We start from the raw sequence: 20,851 nt of genomic DNA, 5'->3' as shown, positions 1-20,851 counted from the left end.
TTTGCTCCCCGCTCCCTCCCTCCCTTAGGGAACTCAGGTCAAGTAGGAAGGCCAGGCTACTTGTGGAGTGGCGGGGAATTGGGCTGCAGCAGCCGAGAGTGGTCGCGGAGGGGAGCATTTCCCATGGCAGTCTGGGAGTAGTTTGATGCTCCTCATCTTCTTCATCCGCGCCTTCTGGTTCGGGACCCCGGTGCCCCAGGGCAGAAGTGGCAGCTGGTGAATTTCAGCCGCTTAGAGAGCCTCGGGCAGTGAGAGAGGGGAGTGGATATTTGTTGAATGGGTGGAAGAAAGAATGGAAGAATGAATGACTGAACGAACGAACGAACGAATGAATGAATGAATGCTCAGCCACTGCGAGCCTGAGGGAAAATGTCTCTCACCTCAGCTACGGTCTGGGGGCAACCGGGGAGGAAAGCGGCAGACTTCTTCTTTAAATGCCAGAATGAGTGTTTTACTGAGTGGAGAACTCTAGTTATTTTCCTTCCTCTCCGCTTAGGAAGGAAACTGGGCCCTCGGAGAGAGTGAGTTTCAGGAGAGTTACTGAGGAGGGGGAAGGAAAGAAGGAAATCTCTTCGGTTCTTTTCATTCGCTCCCCAGAATCCTCGAGTCCAGGGGGCTGGAACCAAAGTAACCTTGGCTTTCTTGGCTGGGGCTCAGCACCCGCCTCTGCGTGAAGTGGCAAGGCGTCGGCCCCTAGGAGAATCACCCTGAGTCTCTGGCTGAATGTCACCTCCAACGCTGCCCTTTGGGGGTGGAGGGTGAGGAGTGACATAAGGAAAACGTCAGAAAAAAATATATATATATATTTTTAAATAGGGTACATTTTTGCCACGAAGTTGAAGTGTTTGTATTTGTGATGTGTTGATTAAAGCAACTTAAAAACAAAATCCTTCAACTAATCTCCTTTCGGGATGTGTGCGTTAATAGACTAGTCAGAGCAGCAGGAAAATCCTGGAGCCTAGGAAAAGAGAAAAGGGTTTTTTTTCCGTATCTCGGCTCGGGAAAAGGCTAGAACGAAACAACCTGTAGCTGCCCCTCCTGGCTCCTGGAAGTATCTGGGAGCTGGGCGGGGGGAGGAGGGGGGAAGGGGAGAAGGCCACTGGGCAGAAGTTGGAAAGATGGGTCAAGTGGGCCAAAAAAAAAAAAAAAGCGACCGAGGTGCTGTGGCCAGCTCACCTGAGGGAGGCCGGAGACAACAGGGACTCCCTTTGTGGCAAGGATGAGTTGGCCCCCAAACGTAACCCTAAGTGGAGCCCGATTGAAGGGGATCATGGGCTCCTAGCTGCCTGCTTTCTAGATGAATGGGAGGTGGGCGGCGCTGCTCCTTGAGGCTCCGAATTCCCCGTAGTCAGAGGGGACTGTGTCCTGGAAGTTCCCCTGACCCCACCAGCTGCCCTCCACTCACGTCTTTCTTTCTCTCTTTCTTTTTTCCCCCAACTAACCGCGCCTTCCGAATTTCTCGGGATCCGCACCAAGGAAGATCGGATGTTCCCCTTTCCTATTTTTGAGGGTAGAAAACAAACGAATCGCAAGATTATTGTCTGGGAAGATAATCTCTTCGATGTCGTTCGTTGCTCTAAGTTGTTCTTTGATAAATCTTTTTAAGCTTCATTTAGAAAAGAGGGGGGGAAAGTCTCTAAAACATTGTTTCTCTCTAAAAAAGCCTTCCTAAGAGGTGCATGTAGATTTAGCTCGGCTGTTTTCTTGGGTTACAGAGAAGGAAATGGGCAGGAAAGGACCAGAAACAGAATTTTTATTTTCATTAAAAAAAAATCCCAATGAATTGGGAAGAGGCACACGGGCGCGCATATCTACTGGGAAGAGGGAAAAAAGACCTCACCGATTTCCCTCTCTCTGGAGTTGTTTTTTTTTTTTTTTTTTTTTTTTTTTTCTTAAAGAAAAAAAAAAAATCTGTTGGCTCCAGTTATTTCTCCAGAAAAAACACACATGTCTCCCAAGAATATGTACAAGGATAGATCTCTTTTTACATTTCTCAGCAATAAAGGTATTCAATTCCCTGTCCATTAAACAATACATGCCTACAAGAGATGCAGACATCTGGGTGGAATTGCTCAGCAGCGCATCTCTCCATTATCAGCTCTGCTGCCTTTCTGCCTCTCAGCAATGGATGTGGCACCCTTGGCATCTCTCTTCCAAAGTCCTTCGCTAGACGTCCACGTGTAAATGGGCACAGGCTATCAGGTGGCCCCACACCCCAAGCTCCATCTCATCCACCTGCTGCCAAGTTGGCTTCCCGAGACTCGGACGGGGGCTTCCCTTACCTCTCTCTGATACACACACACACACACACACACACACACTCTCTCTCTCTCTCTCTCTCTCTCTCTCTCTCTCTCTCTCTCTCTCTCTCTCTCTCTCTCTCTCTCTCTCTCCTCAATCATTTCTCCAAGTTGCCCCCTTTGAAATCCCCAAGCTACGAATACCCTGCGCTCCAGTTGTTAACTTCGTTGGGGAATGGTGTTACTTTCCCCCTTTACTTCCCCTGCCTCTGCTCTCAGATTGAGTGCAAAGAGAAAAGTTACTGTATCGAAAACAAGAGCTAAGGGCTCGCTGACGGGGACGGTAATAAACACTGGGGCACCCTCCAGCCTCTCACCTGCTCCGCTCCAAGGTTTCACGGTGGATTTCCAGTGCAAAAAAGGGAAGGAGACCGAGAGGCTGGCAAACGCCGCAGAATTGACTGTTTTGACCCGATTTCCCCAATGTGCACTGTATTAAAAATGAATGGATGACTTGATCATTTGGAACTATTTCAAGGACCTTGGCGGGCCAAGTTTGGTATTAATTCTTTAGAGGTTTGTGCTTCTAAGAATTAGGAAATATACAAGCACATATATGTATGTGTGGATAGATACACGTGTAACACGTAACATCTATGTCCCTGTCCAGATGGAGATACACACACTCATATCTGCATATTTCCAGGCTGGGTAGCTGGAGTGACCCGGCGCACTAGGTCGAGGTCTCTTTTGAATTAGTTCAAAGAAAGGAATGGAGATGGGGGGTGGGGGGCAGAGGAAGCTCGTCCCCTCCCCCTTTTGCCCCGAGGATAGAACCTCCCTGGATCCAAGCGGCCAATTTGGTTTGCTTTCAGTGGTTTGGAGTGTCTCCCTGGATTAGGGGAGGCTCTCCTAGGAAAACTGTGCTCTGCCTTCGAAGGGGCCAGCTGATCAGTGTCTCTTTCTGCCCCAGCGTCAGAGACTGTAATCAGCGGGAATCTCCCTCACCCCAAACAACTGAAGAACAAGGGAAACGCTCCCATGGGACAGTCTCCCTCCCACCACCCAAAACCCGGGAAGCCCGGGCTAGGATAGCGGGGAGCTCCCCCAGTCCACCTTCCTCCGCTCTCCCTCCCAGCTCCGCCTCTTTTCCCCAAGGGTTCTGGGAGCAGTGGCCCCTCTCTCGGGAGTTCGGTTATTTCGAGGCAGCTCTCTCCAGAAAACTCCTTTTTCTTTCAGCAACTTTCCGAGGGAGACACTGGGCTACACGTCCAGGCGTTCGGTGTGTATTTGTGGACGTCGCTCGGAATTCCACTCCCCATATCGCCCCGCAGCCTGTAAATAGTGGCGTGTGGGCGCGCGGGGTGGACGCGGCCAGCCGCCCAGCCCAGGGTGTCCCGCACAACCCCAGGGGCAGGACGGACGCCGGGCGGACGGCCCTACCCAGCCCAGAGCGGGGGAAACAGATACCTCTTTGCTTTGCATTGGTCCGACTTGGGCAAGTCCCTTTGATAAAGTCTTCTCCAGGCTATGGAGTTTGGGGGAAAGCTCTTTATCAGAAAGTGGATTGACAAGATAGAAACAAAATGAGAGCGAAACGCGTTCTCTGAGCCTCCGCACCTCCAAGCAGGAGCACAGGCTCTCTGCCTGAGTTTCCAGATCTGGGTCTAAGCATCTCCATGCAAGCACACCCTTCCCTAACTTTATCGAACACACACACACACACACACACACACACACACACACACACACACACACACACACACACACACACACACACCTGTTTTCTTTCTGCGTAAATACACAGACACAGCTCCAGATCTCTACGATCTGGCAAGTTGGGAGCCAATTCCTTGTTGGTTTTCGGCGTGCGAGCCCAGTATAAATAACTGTAGGACAGAGGCAGCAGCAGCAAGTTAACATGTTTTCAGCGCTCAGACTAGCTGCACCCCGATGGGAAAGGGGAACTGTTCGATTTGTTCGGATGTTACTTCTCTATTCTGGAGGCGAAGGGGGCAGGCGGATCGCAAGTGCCTCGCCTGATTGGATTTCTCTGTCTGTCTCCTATGCTTCTCTAGCCCATCTTCTGCCATTTCCAGAAGCAGGAGAAAGGTGTCGAAGGACTTGACCCCTAAATCAGCTGCCTGCGGCTGGACCTAGCTCTAGGAAGAGTGCTGCCCCTTCCTCTTGCTTTGCAGCTTAACCCTTTAGACTCCTCGCAGCCAAGGGCAAGAACAGTGGTGTCTCTGACCCCAGCCGTGCAAGCGGCCCCCCTCCACGCCCCGGCTCCTTGGATCACTGTAAGAGCCCGCAAAAGGACGAGAATGGGAGAGCGAGGAGCCAGTGCCATCGGCCGGGAGAGCTCCCAAAGCCAGAGGAATAACAGGGAGTTGCCGAAATGAGGGATGTTTGGTTTGTGTTAACTACCCAGACAGATGCACTTCGGCATGTTTGCATTTATGGAATCCATATGTTGTCTTGGGGAAAAAGCACAGCCACAAATACACACATACACACAAACAGGAGATTTAGGATAACAATGCAAACAGGGGACGAGGTATTGTTCCACATGGAGCCATTCTGAGATCCAGCTCTGTACGTCTATCTAGTTGGAAAGCAGAGGGACTTTCCACCCCTTCCTGCTTCCACATGTGTGTGTGTTTTTCCTGCCCCCTGCGGAAGAAAGCTCAGGGCCCAAGAGATAGGGTCTTTCTTCCCTTCGACCTCCCCCTTCCTCCTCTTTCCCCCTTTTCAGACTGACCCAGGGCATCTTCAGCCTTTGGACCCAATGATCTCCTTTCTCCCTATTGCAGTCCATACCCTGAAGATTACAGGGGAGCAGATTATTATTCAGTAGCAGCCATTATTCGAATCTTCATTATTAAGCCAAACATTTCTATTTATACTTTCAAGAAATGGAAGCTACAAACACGTCTATAAATACAAATAGTCACACATGGACGGTACATATAACCAGGTACCATACCTTTATTTATACATACCTCGAACGGGTAGAATGTTTGCATATATGCATACACACATATAGTTTACATTCCTATCTAAAGACATACATATGTATATTTAGACATTTTTTGGTGTGCATATCTTTTCATGCTTGTCTATACATTCATTTGAGAAATAGTTGAAAAATATACAAATGAATGTAATATTTAACATACACACATTTTCTACATTCTGTGAACATTTTAAAAACTGATTTGCCTAAAATACCCTTCCTATTTGCCAGATAAATGCAAGATTGAAATTCTGAATTCCTTGTTTTTTTATTTTTAAAAGCAAATTAATCTTTACATATGCTGTATAATCACCTAAGCATTATTCAATCATATAAGCTTGGTACCTCTCCTCCATATAACAAATTCACCCTGTAAAATTAGCATAAGTATTTACCAGATTAAGCTGGCATTTTCCTATATTGCAACATGACATACATTTATGTCCAGATTTCTCAAACTAACCAACACCAATACAGACATTAGCTTTCTCTGGTTCCTTTTGTATAAGAAAACAAAATACAAGTTCAGCCTTTCTTGATAGATATTATTTACATTTTAAATCGAAAATAGATAAAAGCTATTTAAGAGATGTTCAAGCTCTAAAAACAAAAATTTAATTCTGCTACATTCTTTAAAAAAAAAAAAGCCTAGCAGATTTATGCAGCTTCCTGAAGACAGATAAATATGAAACAAACATATTTGTAATATACATATTCTTGAGGTTCTGAACAGTTTTCCTTACCTGCTGTTATTACGAAAAATTTCAGACACATCAGGCTCCCTTCATTCAGCTACATTTACACTGACCTGCACTTTGGGCTGAAAGAAAAAAAACGATTAGCTGTTGCAAATGAAAATTTTAAATAATAATCAGAAACCCGGTAAACTAAAGGTAAAATATACAATGGTTACAATAAAGATAAATATTTATTTAATCAAAGTGGAGGTTGTGTTTGGACTGGAGGAATGTTTCATCCTTCCCTTAAAAAAAAAAAAAAAAAAAAAAAAAAGCCAAGAAAAGAAAAAAGGCAGAGGCTTGGCAGCCTCCTGGAGATCCCCATTGTCCAGGGCTATAGAGAGTCCCAGAATGGCATTAACCTCACAAAAGGCACATTGTACAGGGGACAAAAAAAGCCCCTTCTTCTACAATAACTTTTAGCTTTTTTATTTTTAGAAAATGACAAAGGTTTTGCAAGCAATGACTGGTGAAACCTGTGGCAAGACAGGCTGGACTTGGCTTTATTGATCAGCTGTCCCGCATGGAAAAGCAGCTAGGAAAGTTTGAATGGCAACTCAGATTTGGCTCAGAGAGGAAACCCTTAATTTCTCTAAATGTATTTTTCCCAAAATAAACACTGCGTTATTCCCAGAGTGAGTTCAGAAGATCTAGATAAGGTAACCCTAAAAACTCCTAAACCTTCTTCCCCCAACCCCCACTCCCTGGATTTTAATGAGAGGCTTCATGCTCTTAAGATCACTAGGAAATCTCATAAAATTAAGCATCAGATTCTAATCAAACAGGTTTCACCATTTCCATTATAAAACTCCCAATTCATTATAAAATAAGTTAGCAATAAAATTAAACTATGGCAGAAAAAAATACCAAGAAAAAGTTAGTTGTAAAGCTTTCTTTCCCTAACCAATCTTACATGGTTTACTAATAAAGCCTTTAGTAGAACAAATTTTGTTTTTATGTTTGTTTGCAGTACACTTAAAGTGCAAATTGCATTTTATTTTATTCCAGACATTGTAATCTCAATGTTATTAATTCATATTTAGAACTTACATAAATACATACTTGTCATCAAAAATCTATTGCAGCAGCAGTGACGCTGAAACGAGAGAAAGAGAGAGAGAGAGAGAAGAGAGAGAGAGAGAGAGAGAGAGAGAGAGAGAGAGAGAGAGAGAGAGAGAGAGAGAGAGAGAGAGAGAGAGAGAGAGAGAGAGAGAGAGAGAGAGAGATTCTTGTTCTCCGTTTGTTTGCTTGCTTTTTGGAGGTACTGTACACCAGCCTAAGTGATGGCTTTGATGTGCTGGGAGCAGGTACAGTAGCAGTATCCCTGGCTGCTGCCTTTGATTTCAGAGATCTCCTTTGGGCTCTGTTGGGATGTGCAGCTCCTAGTCTTTATCTGAAATCTATCCCTTCATTTCAAGCCCTTTGGCTTCCAGACTGCTCCAAACTCTTGGAGGTAGCTGTAAGACTTTTTTTTTTTTTTTTTTTTTTTGGTGGAGTGGGGTGGGATGAAGGGGAGGGCAAAGAGATTAGAGGAGAGGGATGTTATGCCCCCCCCCCCTTCTACACTACAGACTTTTCCTCACTACTTAAATACATTGGCTTTTCTTTCTTAAAAATTTAGTCTAAAATCATTTTTCACTGCCTTCATTACATCCCTGCTTTTGATGGCAAAATAGCCCTGTGCTCTGAAAACATCTGCTTTCCAGGCTTTACACTCGAAAATTGATTTTACTTTTCTCCTAAGTCCAGAAAGGTTAAAAAAAAAAAAAAAAAAAAAAAGTTGTGTTTGTTTCCAGCTGCAACTTTTCCTCTTCTCCCTTTTTCTACTTCCTCCCTCTTTACTCACCCCCTTTCCCCACTAACTCCATTTAGTTCTTATTCACTTCTCTCTTTTTATTTCTTCTAATCATCACTAATCCCCTTCCTCTCTTTCCAAAGAATTGGAGATTTCATCTTATTTTTGAAGGCAAGCTTAACATCTTTCTTTTTTTTTTTTAATCTATGGAATATGTTAAAGTTACTTCATTAAAAAAAATTCTGAGGGCGGGGTGGGGGGGTGAGATTTTCCTCACACTTTTCTTAAGAGAAAATCTCGGAGATTTGCAATTTAAAGTGTCTCCATCTATGTCTGATACTTCTCTATGCTTTCATTTAAACCTAGTCATTTAACTGCCCCCCCCTCCGTTTTTCTCCCCCCCCTTTACTCTTGTCTTCTGTTACTTTTTCCTATTTAATTTAAACACCCGCAGCAGCATTTCGGGGGAGGGGGTGAAGAAAAGGAAAGAAAAAGAAAAAAAAAAGGAAAGAGGGGAAAAAAGAAAGAAAAGGGGAAAAGAAAGAAAAAAAAAAAAACAAAAAAAAATCTTGTTATAAAAAAATCCCAGGCTGGCTCCATTGTTGCTTCTGTGCATCTCAGTCCTCTGTGTGTGTGTGTCTGTGTGTGTGTGTGTCTGTGTGTGTGTGTTTTTAATACATGCATAAACTTTTGGTGCCTCTCTCCCTCTTCCTGGTCTCTTCTCCCATCCTCTCTTCCTGCTCTCCTTGCCCTGCTCATCACTTTCCCCTGGTTTTTTTTTTTTTTTTCCCTTCCTCCCCTCTGCCTCCCTCCACCTCCCCCTTTTCTTTTTTGCTGAATCTTATTGATCCAGAAGGTGGCTAATTAGCCCTTCCCGTCGTGCCTGGGTAATGAAGCACATGCGCACTGAATTAATCACAGCCATTTTTTGCAGGAAACTAATTAGCAGAATAAAGATCCAAAGACTTTTTTTTCTTTTCACTCATCAGCTCCCACTTCCAGCGCGTCCCCTCCGACCGCTGCAGCCACCGCCGCCACCGCCGCCACCGCCGCCGCCGCCTCCTCCTCCCGGCAGCCGCCGCCGCCGCCGCCGCCGCCTGCTTTGCATCCCAATTACCGCCTAGAGCCGCCGCCGCTCCTCGTCGGCGGCCCCTGCCCGCTCGGGGGGCTGCCAACTCCCCACCGACCATGCTGCTCGGCGGCAGCGGCGGCGGCGGCTCGGGCTCCCAGGCTGAGGCTGCCTCCCGCCCCGGGCTCCGCCGAGCGCGCTCCCCCGCCGCCGCCGCCGCCGCCGCCGCCGCCTCTGCCTCGTCCGCCTCCGCCGCCGCCCCCCGCCAGCCGCTGCCGCTGCCGCTGCTGCCTTGATGGGATCTGCAGCCCGAGCGCCTCTGGTCGGGATTCCGAGCGCCCCCAGCTCCCGCCGCCGCCGCCGCCCGCGCTGCAGCCGCCGCCGCCGCCGCCGGACAACCAGCCGCGTAAGTGCCAACTTTTCCCGTGTCCTCCTCGTGCCGGAGCCCCGGCCGCCCGCCCGCGAGCTCCCGCTCCTCCGCCGCCGCCGCTGCTCGTCCCGCGCCCGCTCCGCTCCGCTCGGCGCCCGCCCCCCGCGCCCGCCCCGCGCCCGCGCCCGCCCCGCGCTCCTCCCCGGCCCGGCTCGCCGGGCGCTCCTCGCTCGGGCTGCCGCCGGGGCCGGGCTGCGGTTGGGCCGGCCGCCGGCCCCGCTCCGCCCGCTCCCCTCCGCTCTGCTCGCTCCCTCTGCCGTCTCCCCCCCCCCCCCCACCCAACCCGCCCTGCAAACTTTCTCTTTCTCTTCTTCTTCCTCCTTCTGCCGCTCCCGCTCCCTCCCCTCCCCCCTGCGACCCCCGGGCCGCCCCGGGCCGAGCGGAGCCCGCGCAGCGGAGCCGAGCCCGAGCCGAGCCCGAGCCGAGGCGGCCGGCGCGGACGTAGCCGGCCCCACGCCGCCTCGGCCGGGCTCGGGCTCGGGCTCGGGGGCCCTCGGGGAGGGCACGGCCGGCGGGGCAGGGCCGGCCGGGGCTGGGCTGGGCAGGGCGCTCCGGACACGGGCCGGCCCGCCGGGCGCCCAGACAAAGGCCCCGGCGGCCGGCAGGAGGGTCCGGGGCCCCCGCCCCCTCCCCCCAGGGCCCCGGGACGAGCTCGGGGGACGCTGTGCCCGGCCGCTCCCTCCCTCCCCCCACGCGCGGGGGCTGACTCGCGAGGACGGGGCCGCCCCGGAGCCGCGAACCGGGAGCTCGGGAGCCGAGCGGAGCCGGGAGCAGCGGCGCAGCGAGCGGCGGCCCTGGGCACGGCCGGCCGGACCTCTCTACCTGCAGCTGCAGCCGCCGCTGCCGCCGCTCGTGCTCCCGCCGCCGCCGCCGCTGCTCCTGCTGCTCCCGCCGCCGCCGCCGCTGCTGCTCTCAGCGCGCTGCCCCGTGGGCAGGCAGGGCTCCCAGCCCCCAGAGGGGGGCCCTTCCCCGGACACCGGGGGCTCCGGGGGCTGCGCTCTCCGGCCGGGGGCAGACACTCCCTCCTACGCCAGGGCTCGGCGAGCTGATAGACATCGGAGGAGCCCTCTTGTTTCCCTCTCCTGCGAATGGGAGATTGTTCCTGCTCTTTCCACTTTCTCCCCTCTGCTCTTTACCTGTATTATCTGCTTTGGACGCAAGATTCTATTCCGTGATTTTTAGGCTCTGCATTTTAATGTGTCCTCTTTTGCATACTATATTTGAGGGCAGCTATAAATGTATAATGTTTACAGGTGTATTTAAATTGTGTATTGACACCTTACTGCTACGTCTTATACGTAGATGGTAGTCTATGGAGATACTGATTTTTAAAATATTTTTAAAATCTCTCTCTGCAAAATGAAATCTGATGCCTCTGGTCTGAGTTGTGTAAAGTGGTGTAATTCCACCTATTGTAGAAATTGCTTTAAAAGAGGTTTATAAGGGTTTTCAAGACCACAAAAAGTCTTGACGCTGCCCCCCCCCCCCCCTTTAAGTTAGGGCAAATAGGACAATTTTTATTGGTCTCGATTATTGGGACTTTGTCTGAGTAATATGTGAAGGAAAGAGTGGGACTGTTTTTTCTTTGCAGTTTTAGAGACTTTTTAAAAAGGGTCTTGTAAAGAACATTTTAAGAAAGTGACAGAAAATAAGGCGCTTAGCTGTGGTGCCAATTCGACAAATCTTAATTCACTTTGGAAAATTGTAAGTCTCAAACCTTTTGAGGTTTATTGCAGTTTTTTTTTTTAAGTCTTTCTTTTTTTTTTTTTTTCTTCCCTTCATCTTTTTGAGAAGTGGCCAATAACAGGCTAACTTGTTTTCTGAGCATCTTAAAAACAGAGCCTTGCAGATGGAAAAGGGGAAAAGATTGATCAGAATCTGCATAATCAATAGGGCAATGTGCTGAAATCGTGTACCTACATTTACTGTAAATTTCTACAATATCTGCAGGGTGGGTGCTCAAATGCCTGCTTCTCTCTCCCCAGTGTGGATTTAATTGCAATATAGCAAACTCTAGCATTTACTGCCCAACCCTCTGGAACTGTTAGAGAGGAAGTAGACTATATTGTCTCATTTTTAAAATTACTTTATTTTACTGTTACATTAACTCTGTATGTGAGTTAGTATGTTAGTATCTGTAGGTTTCTTAGGTATTTAACATCAAAACGCCCCAGAACTTTATAGATGAGAAGAGGGCAGTTGTGGGGAGGGTCATTTATCGAAAAGAGAGTTGCTTGTATGTTCAATTAATTACACTTTATGGGCCTTCCTCTAAGGTAAGGCTAGATTTTTTTTTTTTTTTTTGGCCGGTGTGAGAAACTAACTTAGAGATGGTATAGGAGAGAGGTTAATACACAAGAGACTAAAAAGCCTTATAACGAAGAAGATAGTCTCCCTCTGCCCCCTCCTTTCTTCCCGTCCCCCCCCCCCCCAATCCCAACCCAGTGTGTGTGTGTTATGATGCAGACACTGCTGTAGTCAGTCCTGAGATCTTGGTGGATAGGTGAATTCCTATTCGGAGATGGATTTTGAAATAGAGTAGCAAATGGTGCAGCAGCTATATTTCGTAAAAAGTGTGCACTCCGTCAGTTTTGAAAGGATTTCGGTTTTGGGGGGATGGGTGAGGTATGGATTAATTTTTTTTTTTTTCTGTAGGCAGGCCAGTAACCCTTCCTTCTATTTCTGTGCCCCTCCCTTACCAGACTCTCCCCACCCCCAGTTTTAGATTTTAATTACTTAATACTAAAATGCACAGTGCTTATCTAAATATTTGCAAATGCTCTTTCCTATTGATTCCTCTGAATAAACTGTTCTGCCCTACTTCAGACAGTAGACAATTCATGAACTTTTTAAACATATAAAATCCACTGAGTAATATTCTTGTGTGCATTTGTGTTTATATGTGTGCATAGAGTTAGTTTTTTTTTTTTTTTTTTTTTTTTTTTTTTTTGGGGGGGGGTGATTGTGAAGAGAATCTTCATTATCGGTGACTTCTCCTTCCTGGGGCCAGAAAAGGGTATTTCTTTAAGTGCTACGATTAAAGCAGCTCTTATGGATATGTGTGTGTACGTCCACACATGCACGGCGTGTGTATATGTAGTGTGTCTGTATGCATATGCAATTCTATTTCTTCCTCTCACTCTTGTTTAATATGGAGCAGTTTTTCTGGGACTTGGTGACTCCCTCCTTAGGGTCACATTGAGTTCGAATCTGGCTGAACATACAGGAATCCTGCAATGGGGAAATAAAAGAATAGAGAGAATGGGGTCAAGTCAGCTGCTTAGAGGCCAAAACCCCTACAGCTGCTTTCATTTTATTTTTTTGTGTTTATTTTTGGCTCCCCCAGCCATGTTACAAATTGCAGCCTCCCCTCTCAGGTGTTTGCTATATAGTTTAAAGCACCCGGACCCTGGCAGCACCCACAATTTTCTCCTAACATCACCCCTCTCACACACACACACACACACACACACACACACACACACACACACACACACACACACACACACACACACACAAAATACAATATCCAAAACAACAGAGGAGGAGGGGGTGAAAACCCCCTACTGAGTTCAGGCAAATAAGGCTGGGTCTCCATATCCTATTACAAAGCAGCTTTGAATATGCAAGACATCACACAAGACCAGTTATTCCAGTTACAACAAACTATTAAAAAAAAGAAAAGAAAAGGCATGTTTAGATGGTAATTTGTTAGTACAAGAAAAAGGATACCCCATAAAGCTGCCTTTTTCCTCTGCTCCTCTTAGACTTCACCAAGCCTTTTCAGATTGGGCCAGCATATTTTTAAAAATGAAAATCTTTGGACTTTGCAAGATCGCTGCAAGCAACACATTTTCTGTATTTTTTTTCCTTTATCTTGGAAGAGAGTTGGCAGGGATTCTGTGGTTTGCAGTTACACAATGTGTTATCATGTTTTTAATCACTAAATCATTGCAGTGGTTATAGATTTACAGTCTTGGGGTATTACAGAGAAGAGCAACGGCGGCTATATCTCTCTATATATATATACTTTTAAATTACACCAATGTAAACTGAGTGCAGCAGCTGTGAATATGGTCAACAGATTTCATTTTCCCCTTTGTATGTTCCAGCTCTCTCTCCCCTGGATAATTTGTCTTTCTTTTGACTGCTTAAAGTAAAGAAAGTTAATTTCACTTTTTTTTTTTTTTTTTTTTTTTTTTTTGTCCTTTTCCAGCCAGCTTCATTCCAAACCTAAGGCTCTCCTCCCTCTCTCTCTTCCCACCCCCACCCTTCAGAGTGTGGATAGTTTTGGGGGGAGATTGAGACACTAAATTGGTCGACTCTAACCCCAGTTGAACTTCAAACTGTTGAAATAGAATTTGGAATCAAAGACTGAAACAATCCCACACTCCCTTAAAAAAAAAAAAAATCAGTTTCTCTCTGGTTTACAGAGTGCCCTCGTGTATGGGGATTCAGCAGTGATTTGCAAATAAGAAGGGAATGGGGGGTGGCGTTGGGGAGAGAAGGGGACAGACTTGGGGTCCCTGCCGGGAGCAACCTAGTGCGATCTGTCCACTAGACCACTTTTCAGCTTCTGTTTTTCATATTATTATGTAACAGAATCCTTGGCAGCATTAAAAATTCAGTATTACAAGCTGATTGTAATGCTGCCTCATTAGGGAGCGCTGTCTGGTCCGGTATTAAGTGAAACCCAGAGCATGGCTTTTAGGTTATAAACACCAATAAATATTAAGTATCAGCAAAGGGGAGAAATGTCAGCTGAGCTTTTGGCCTCTTTCTAAGGCCCTTCCCCCTCCCCCCCAACTGTCATCTGTTTTCTTGTTGTGATTCTGATGTGTCGACTTTCCAATGACATTTTAGGAAGGCTGTTTATAGAGTTATCTTGTATACACAAAGGGCTAGGAGTTTGTTTTGTTTTGATCTGTCTTAAACAGGTCCTTTGCTGCGCTGATGTCATTTCCGTTCATATTTGAGTTGCTTAGGGTGCTTCATCACTTATTCCTCCTGACCCCTACCCCCACCTTGGTTTTCAGTGGAGCCCGTGGCCCCTGGGGGGAGGGGAGAGTAAAGTCTGAGGTTCACAGGCTTGGGGGTCCACTGCCTATTCTTCCTCTCCGTAGGAAGGGGGCTCCCCGTCTTAGGATCCGCCGAAACCCTCAGACAGCAACTTTCCATGGCCTGGCCATGGAACTGCATTGGCAGGCAGTGATTCATCTAAGGGTTTTTTTTTTTTTTTTTCTTCTTCTTCTTCTTCTTCTTTTTCTTCTTCTTCTTCTCTCCTCCCTCCCCCCACTACCCTCTATCATCTTTTTTTTTTTTTTGGTGCCTCTAATATTTCCCCTGTTGTCCATCTCTTTCCCCCCTCCCCAACTTCTAATGACCACTTCGATTCACTTGCAAATCTGAAGCTGGCATTAGTGGACTGCATGCTGTGAAAAGAAGAAAATATTTCAAGGCAGCCCCCCTCCCCCACCCTCCTTTTCCTGGGCTGCATCTCCACTTGAACATTTTTCGAAATGTTTTTCCTATCCTTGGGTCAATTGACTCTCCCTTATAGCTCTAGAGCCAATTCTGATGTTACTAAAAATGACTGCAAAATGCCCAGCCTACCCCCCAACACACACACACACACACACACACACACACACACACACACACACACACACACACACACACACACACACCCCTCACCCTCCTCTTGTTCTCATGTAATTTGCAACTGGAAACCAAAACAGAAAATTCAGGGAGAAAACAAGGGTCGAAGAAAAAGTGCATTTGGAGGCCTGGAGGTTTTAGCTTAAAAGGGGGACTTTTTCCCCCCTTCTTCTTGCAGATCGGCTCGTAATAAGGAGAAAGGGAATAGCAATAATTAGGAAGTTCACTTAGCTAGCTTCTCCCCAACCAAGACGGGGTGAAAAATGAAGCAGCGTTGACACTTAGCTTGATGTGAAAACCCAGAGTGACCTCTCCCCCCCCTTCCGTGCCACTGGCCTTTTGTTCCTGGAGAACTGAGCTAAGGTGCTTTTTTGCTCAGACCAAAGGCATCTCGAAAGAAGTCCCCCCCCCTTGGGCTCATCCCCTTTGGATGGCCTTCTCATAGTTATTGTCAAGGCAGACTCTCCCAAACAATTGCTTCAGGGAGACACAAAAGCAAAAACATTTGTCCTGGCCTTTTTTTTTTTTTTTTTTTTTTTTTTTTAACCCCTTTGTTTTTAGGGGGGGGTTTTCAACCCATTCTTTAAATTTCACAGTTCCTGTTTGTCTACAGAGAGACAAGCAAAACTGCATTGAAACATTTACCGGAGGCCTGGCTCACAAGAGAAAGCGAAATCCCAAATTATTGACTTTAAATTTGAGCTCGCTGCTTTCAAGTCTGCCTAGGAAAAAGTGAAACATACATGCGTATTGTAAAAAGGTAGCAAGGGGCTGGTCTGCTTCGGGAGGGAGTGGGGCCGGGAGGGGTGGAGGAGGAGGAGGAGATGTACCTTTTTGTATCATCTCTTTCCCTCTCCCCCCAATCCTGGTCTTGGCTGTTTGGCAGCAAAGAATTACTAGGCAACAAGAGCTTAAATCAAATTCCTGATTTTACTGTTCATATGAATCGTGCTTCTGGTATTTAATTATGAATGTGTTAACCCATGTTTCATGTAAGGCAGGATGGTTGGTACACATTAGAAAAGAGGGAAATTTTCTGATCTCGTGTTTTGATTTTAAATAGGATATATTTAAAGAGTTAATAACTCCCTCCCACTTTTGTGCTGCATTTCCCCTTTACACTCCCTGCAAGCTTCCTTCTCTCCACCTAGTCAATGGCTTGCATCAGGCCAAGTGTAAATAGATGTCAGGCAGGGGGAGATGGGCTATGAACAAAGCAAAAGCCCAAGTCGGATTCCCCTTTCCCTAAACTACTCCTGCCATAAAGAAGTGCCCGGTGGATGCTACGTTTAAGAGTCTTAAGGCTTTGTCGTTATAAATTCCTAATTTGAAGGTTTTGTAGCATAAATGTCAAAATGCCCCAACGGGTAAAAAATTAGGGGTCTGAAATCTGGCCTGAATAATTCTGTTTCCCCTCTGCCATGTCAAAAAAAAATCGCTTAATATACATAATGCATAATGTGGATGTACACACATGTATACACATGTATAGATAATGTGTATGTATTTTTTTTCACTTAAATGTTTTAAGACCAATTTCTTTGTACTTTCCTAATTCTTGGGCCCCATTATTCAAAAAAAAATTGTTCTGAAAACACTTCAAGATCGAATAACCTCTTCTTCTTTCTGGGGGTCTTGTCTTTGTTTTGAAGAAAGGTTGAGGGTAAATAAACCAGATGACAGTGTTCCTTTATAGTGAATTATGGTTTTCAACACCTAAAATCATCTACAGTTTGGATGGGGGGGGGAAATTAACCCATGGAATTAACATGGCCACAATAGATGGAGACATTGAAGTTTGTTGTGTCAGGGGAATGTGAATCAAAACATCTGTATGTGGGCCTTGGCACACCAGCCCCTAATGGTTCTGAAGGAGCTGTTGTGGTCTGCTGTGTGGAAAATCTGCCTTCTGTAGAATGCCTAAAGGGACTCTGGGATGGAGACCATACCAGGTCCCTAAATATAAGTGCCTGGGCATAATGGGGTGAGTTAAGGGCAAGGAGTGAGTCTGTGCATTAAGGGTTCGGGGATAGGTTGCCTTTTTTTTTTTTTTTTGGCCTGTTTCTGACTTTATTACAATCCCAGTGCTATTTAAGCACTTGTTTAAAATCATTTTGCACGTATAATTCGAGGAAAGAGAGGATTTGCAAGAATAAATATGTAGAAACCTAGTTGTATTGAAAATACAAGGTTCACATGTCAGAAAGCAGACAACTGTGTCGTTTAGAAATCACCCTCGCCTTTGTTAAAGGGAAAGCCTATGGAGAGGTGTACATATGTGCCCGTGTGTGTATGTGTGTGTCTGGATGTATATACTTACACCGCGCATACATATGTATGTGGAGGGAGGCAGGTCTGGTGTTACAGTTGGGATCAGTGTAATTTAACAACCACCTAAGCTTCTGAGGCCTTCCTTTGGGTTGGGGAATTAAAGCGGGTAGGAGTGAGGAAGGCTGAGAAGAAAGGGGGGGGGTGAGATGGGGAAAGCTCCCTTATTTATTTTTAAATATTTATATTCCTGGCTTTTGTCTATTATGAGTTCCAGATGAGGCCAGACTAGCTCTAGAGAACCAGGAAAGGAGGACTTGTCCTTTCCAGCTGAAAATTTTTGTCAGTTTTAGGACAGTTTGTCAGAGAATGTCAGTCTGTCAGTGCCGGATGGGCTGTGTTCTCTTCAGAGCACCTGGTCTCAGGAGAGCTGAATGTGGACCGTGAAAGGGAGGGGGCATTTCATAGAAAATGGTCATTCTTCACAGAGGGCTAAAGGTACGAGTCACCTCCACGTGGGCGCCGGGCCTTGGGACAGGCCATCATGACGGATGGAGCACCTCTGTTGTTGGCACAGTGGTCATGGGAGAGAGGACCTGTTTGATTTCTGCACAAGGCCTCAGTCGCCATGGGCTGGGGCCGGCTCCCGGGGAGGGGACCCCTCAGGATGGCTAGGTCTCTTGGGGCTGAGATTGCTGCCTCGGACAGCCGGCCTCTGCTCTCACCACCCCCCGGGGGCCGCCTCCAGATCACCTTATGGAGCCTTCTGGGCTGCTCTTTGGTTGTCTTCATTTATTTTATTTGAGATTTTCAACTATTGCTCCGTCTCCCTCCTGGCATCATATTGCAAGGATACATCTTATTAATAAAAAGTGGAAGCCAAGCAGCAAAATTAGATTTGCCTGAGAGTCCAAACATTTTCTTTTTGTCTCTAATTAATGTGACAGCTTGTGTGTTCCTTGTAGGTAGAGTGCAGACCTGGAGTCCTTACTTCATTTTCCTGAAGGGACTTTGGTGCCTCGTATCATCTCTGGAGTGGGCACGCTATCTCGGTCCCACTGCTATTTTTATCATCCTCATCATCACCATCTAGGATTCATAGTCACTTTTACAATTGAATTATTTAATGATTTTCTTTAAGGTTTTCCTAACCCGTTAAGGATCACAGTGTGGTTAGCTAGCATTGCAATGTAAAAACTCTTCTTATATCTGACCTGAAGTCAGTGTTTCTAGAAGCCAGAGCACTTTAAATAAAAATAATACTCTGGTTTCAAAAGTCATTCACCCCCTTTCTTTTTATTTTATTTTTTTTTTTCCCGTCTGCCCCTTCTGTTCTCCTCTTCCCAGGTTATCTCGAGTTGGAATGGATAGTCTGGGCTGGCTGTCTTCTGGGTTTCTTAGGGCCTTGTTCTCTAGGAGCGGCCTTGCTGCCTAAGGTATTAGCTTAGCCTTTCAATCTTTTTTTGTTAGACAATCCAGGCATTTCCTTGATTACTAGCCTCCTGCCAATAGGCTAGGTCCCTGGGTGCTTTGAAAACCCCAGATTTCCTGTGAATAGGGCAAAATAGTCTTTGTGAATGCGACATTGCTCCCTCTCACCCAAGAAGAGAATATTCCTCTATCCATCCAGTTCTTTGCTTTGTTTATTTCTGCGATGCAAATGGTTTCCTGATACTTTTTTTTTTTTTTTTTTTTTTACTCAAAGGAGACTATAATTCAAGATGGTGGAGGGATCGTATTGAAAGAAAAAGCAGGTACCTCTTTCAGGGGAAAATGAGTGACTTTGTGGACGTCCTGCAGGGATGCCCCTGTTCCTTCCCCTCCCCCCTGAGATTTATTTTTTTCTGGCTTTTTGATATTTATGTAAGGATGATAAAGGTTAAATTTTGGATATGTAAAGTTGACTGGTAATGCTATGCTAATCATGAGTCAGTGGAGCAGTGGGAGAATCTCTGTGAAATCTATATGTGGGGGGGGAGATGGGTGTGGACATATAGAAGTATGTATACGGACCCACAGACACGTATATCCGTACATGCATTTCACACGTGCTGTGACTGTTACTCAGTCTCGGTGAGGAAGGGCAGGCCCAGCGCAGCCTCCTGCTCCATTTCTGCCTCGCAGTGATAGAAACTTGAGCGTTTGGACCAGGAGAAGGGGATGTTTTTATAAGTTTCTGCAGCTGAAAAACAGAAGTGTTCTGTAAAGCAGTTAATAGGATGGGTGTGTGTTTAAAAGAAATTCCTGTCCACATTGGCTAACGCACCCATGCAAGTAGTTTGGCTCTGACGTGGCCAGGGCTGGGAGACTAATGGATAAGATTCTGAAGTGACAGGCTCTTTAAAAAAAAGAAAGAAAGGAAGAAAAGAAAAGAAGGCCAGTTCTCCTTTCTTGAAGCCTCCAGCCCATTCTAGCCAGGCCTCTGGGGCTTCTGGCGAAGGGGGGTCAGCGCCCTCCAGGGAAGCCCTGCTTTTGTTCTCCTTTGACCTTTCCACAATGGGTGCAGAAGGCAGTTGGGGGAGAGCCGGCTAATGGCCGGCGGCCGGGCCGTGGCACGGCCTGGCATCCCGGGCGGCGGCCGCCTGCTTTGTCCGGCCGCGGGAAGGCCCGCGAGAGCTCCTGCCCGCCGGAGCCGGCGTCCTCACGCTCGCGATGAGCAGCCCCTGACTGTGCCAGACAGAACTGTAGATGTCAGGCTTTGCACAGAGAGGAGGCGAGCCAGGCAGAGGCAAGCAGCGGGGCTGTGAGTTTCAAATTAACCTTCCGCTTTGTTGATGTGTAATGTGGATTTCCAGCCCCCTCCCCTTCCCCCCAGCCAGTGCAGTGTACACTGGCAAATTGTGAGAGTTGGGCTTCATTTACATAAAGCTATTACAGGAATCTGGTCAGCAGGCAGACTGCATTCAGGCCCCTGGCCTCCTGGGGGGAGGGGAGTGCAACGCCGGTGCCGGCTGATGGGTAAAGCCCAGCAGCTCCCTCCAGGGACTGTGCCTTCCCGAGAAGGGTGGGAGGGGATGGGGCAGCGCAGGGATGTCTCCTTGCTCCCCCCTCTCTCAGGATGAAAACTCTGCCCCCCTGGCCTCTCTGCTGCCCCCCCCCCCCCCCCCGGCCCCCAGCCCAGGGGAGGCGCTGGGGGCCCAGGGGAAGGGGAGAGGATGCCTCCTGGGGCTGGCAAGGTGGGGGGGTGCTTAGTGCCGAGGAGATTTCCCAGGTTGGCCAGAGGGCAGTCAATGGATCTGTCATCCGTGGCATCTCCTCCTTCCTGAGGTGTGTGCAGGCTCTGGGCTCCAGGTGAGTTAACCCTTCCCCTCCCTCCACCACATGGAAGCTTTTTTTTTTTTTTTTTTTTTGGACCCCCAGACTTAGTTCAGCGAGCTGCAGGCAGGTGCTCCCCTCCTCTTCGTGTAGAGTAGGGAAGAGCAAGATGTCTTGAGAGGCTCTACTAGATCCCAGCTGGACCACACCTGGGCTTACTGCTTGGGACTCAGTTGGGCCAAGGCAGCCCGAGCCTTGCGGGCTTGGGAGATGGGTTCTGAGTGTTCCTGATGCTACGGCCTTGGTGGCATTTGGACCTTTGGGTTCTGGTGTCTCAATACAAAGGCAGCGATGTCACCAGCTAACCCCACACCAGGTTGAGG

The 20,851-nt window shown here is 47.4% G+C and overlaps 1 protein-coding gene across 1 annotated transcript in view; it reads left to right on the top strand.

Moving 5' to 3' along the window:
* Positions 1–20,315: 20,315 nt before the first annotated feature.
* The window catches only part of ZFHX3 (zinc finger homeobox 3), a 273,607-nt gene continuing 273,071 nt past the window's right edge, over positions 20,316–20,851 (top strand). Inside the window, 1 exon segment of the mRNA XM_074286089.1 lies at positions 20,316–20,504. The gene's annotated coding sequence lies outside the window, so the exon portion shown is untranslated.

This window comes from Sminthopsis crassicaudata, chromosome 2 (genome assembly GCF_048593235.1).
Source record: "Sminthopsis crassicaudata isolate SCR6 chromosome 2, ASM4859323v1, whole genome shotgun sequence".
Lineage (NCBI taxonomy): Eukaryota > Metazoa > Chordata > Mammalia > Dasyuromorphia > Dasyuridae > Sminthopsis > Sminthopsis crassicaudata.
This window is presented reverse-complemented; position numbering and strand designations above follow the sequence as displayed.